Source organism: Apodemus sylvaticus, chromosome 12 (assembly GCF_947179515.1).
Source record: "Apodemus sylvaticus chromosome 12, mApoSyl1.1, whole genome shotgun sequence".
In the NCBI taxonomy this organism is placed as follows: Eukaryota; Metazoa; Chordata; class Mammalia; order Rodentia; family Muridae; genus Apodemus; species Apodemus sylvaticus.
In genome coordinates this window covers 36,936,706-36,939,683 of record NC_067483.1, presented here as the reverse complement: position 1 = coordinate 36,939,683, position 2,978 = coordinate 36,936,706, and positions in this window count along the sequence as shown.

Here is a 2,978-nt window from a genome sequence, read left to right as displayed (position 1 = left end):
TCTGTTCATCTTGCACTCATACATACAATATCATCTTTTCATAAAATTAAAAAGTAGGCTTTCCTTTCAGATTAATTAAGTGATTTTAAAAACAGATTAGAGTCTTAAATGTAAAAATTGAAAGTCTATCTGTACCCGGGAGCTAGGGCTGACCCATAGCCCTCTGTGCACGGGTCCTGACAGGGGAGAGCTGGTCTTTAGGGGATGCTTTTCACCCGGCTTGGAGGTGAGATCACCAATTTCTCTCCTGTGACAGTCCAAGGTGGGTCTGGGCAGGAGCACCCAGGGCACAGGAACAGTGGAGCAGCTAGGACAGGATCCTTCCAGTCATGTCTGCACCTGGGAACCGGGCTGTTCCATAGCCCTCTGGGCACAGGTTCTGCTAGGAGAGAGCTGGTCTCACAGGCTTACAGGCACACAGGAGGGACAAGCTCCAGCAAGAGACAGCAACACCAATTAACACCAGAGATAACCAGATGGGAAAAGGCAAGTGCAAGAACTTACCAATAAAACCAAGGCTACATGGAATCATCAGAACCCAGTTCTCCCACAACAGCAAGTTCTGGATATCCCAACACACTGGAAAAGCAAGATTTGGATTTAAAATCACATCTTATGATGCTGACAGAGAATTTTAAGAAGGACATAAATAACTCCCTTAAAGAAATACAGGAGAATACAAATAAACAGGGAGAAGCCCTTAAAGAGGAAACACAAAAATACTGTAAAGAATTCCATGAAAACACAACCAAACAGGTGAAGGAATTGATCCAGGATCTAAAAATGGAAGCAGAAACAATAAAGAAATCACAAAGGGGGACAACTCTGGAGAGAGAAATCCTAGGAAAGAGATCAGGAGTCACAGATGCAAGCATCACCAACATAATACAAGAGATAGAAGGGAGAATCTCAGGTGCAAAAGATAGCATAGAAAACATTGACACAACAGTCAAAGAAAATGCAAAATGTAAAAAGCTCCTAACCTAAAACATCTAGGAAATCTAGCACACCATGAAAAGATCAAACCTAAGGATGGTAGGTATAGAATAGAGAGAAGATTTCCAGCTTAAAGGGCCAGTAAATATCTTCAACAAAATTATAGAGGAAAATTTCCTTAACTTAAAGTAAGAGATGCCCATGAACATATAAGAAGCCTACGGAACTCCAAGTAGAGTGGACCAGAACAGAAATTCCTCCTGTCATATAATAGTCAAAGCACCAAATACATTAAACAAAGAAAGAATATTAAAAGCAGTAAGTGAAAAAGGTCAAGAAACATATAAAGGCAAATCTATCAGAATTACACCAGACTTCTCTCCAGAGACTATAAAGGCCAGAAGGTCTTGGGCAGAAGTCATATAGGACCTAAGAGAACACAAATACAATCCAAGGCTACTATACCCAGCAAAACTCTCAATTACCATAGATGGAGAAAACCAAGGTATTCCATGACAAAAACAAATTTACACATTATCTTTCCACAAATCCAGCCCTTCAAAGGATAATAAATGGAAAACTCCAACACAAGGAGGGAGACTACACCCTAGAAAATCCAAGAAAATAGTCTTTTCACAAACCTAAAAGAAGATAGCCACATAAACACAATTCCACCTCTAATAACAAAAATAACAGGAAGCAGCAATCACTTTTCCTTAATATCTTTTATTATCAATGGACTCAATTCCCCAATGAAAAGACATAGGACCCAACATTTTGCTGAATACAGGAAACTCATCTCAGTGACAAAGACAAATAATACCTCAGAGTTAAAGACTGGGAAACAATTTTCCAAGCAAATGGTTCCAAGAAACAAGGTGGAGCAGCCATTCTAATAATGAATAAAATCTACTTTCAACCTAAAGTTATCAAAAAAGATATGGAAGAAAACTTCATACTGGTCAAAGGAAAAATCTACCAAGAAGAACTCTCAATTCTGAACATTTATGCTTCAAATGCAAGTGCACCCACTTTCATAAAAGAAACTTTACTAAAGTTCAAAGCACACATGGCACCTCACATAATAATAGTGGGAGACTTCAATACCCCACTCTTATTAATGGACAGATCATGGAACCAAAAACTAAACAGGGACACAGTGAAACTAACAGAATTTATGAACCAAATGAATTTAACAGATATCTATAGAACATTTTACCCTAAAACAAAAGATTATACCTTCTTCTCAGCACCTCATGGTATCGTCTCTAAAACTGACCATATAATTGGTCACAAAACAGAACTCAACAGATATTAGAAGACTGAAATAATCCTATGCCTCCTATCAGATCACTACGGTTTCAGGCTGGTCTTCAATGGCAACAAAAACAACAGAAAGTCCACATACACATGGAAGCTGAACAATGCTCTACTCAATGATAACTTGGTCAAGGAAGAAATAAAGAAAGAAATTAAAGCCTTTTTACAATTTAATGAAAATGAAGTCACAACATACCTAAACTTATGGGATACAATGAAAGCAGTGCTAAGAGGAAAACTCATAGCTCTGAGTGCCTCCAAAATGAAACTGGAGAGAGCATACACTAGCAGGTTGATAGTATATCTGAAAGCTCTAGAACAAAAAGAAGCAAATATACCCAAGAGGAATAGACACCAGGAAATAATCAAATTCAGAGCTGAAATCAACCAATTAGAAATATAAAAAAAAAAACTATTCAGAGAATCAACCAAACCAGGAGCTGGTTCTTTGAGAAAACCAACAAGAAATATAAACCCTTAGCCAGACTAACCAGAGGGCACAGAGACAGCATTCAAAAAAATAAAATCAGAAATGAAAATGGAGACATAACAACAGAAACTGAGGAAATCCAAAAAAATCATCAGATTCTTCTACAAAAGCCTATACTCAACAAAACTGGGAAATCTGGATGAAATGGACAATTTTCTTGTCAGATACCAGGTATCAGGATCAGATAAAACATCTAAACAGACCCCCAACCTCCCTCCAAAATTGAAGTAGT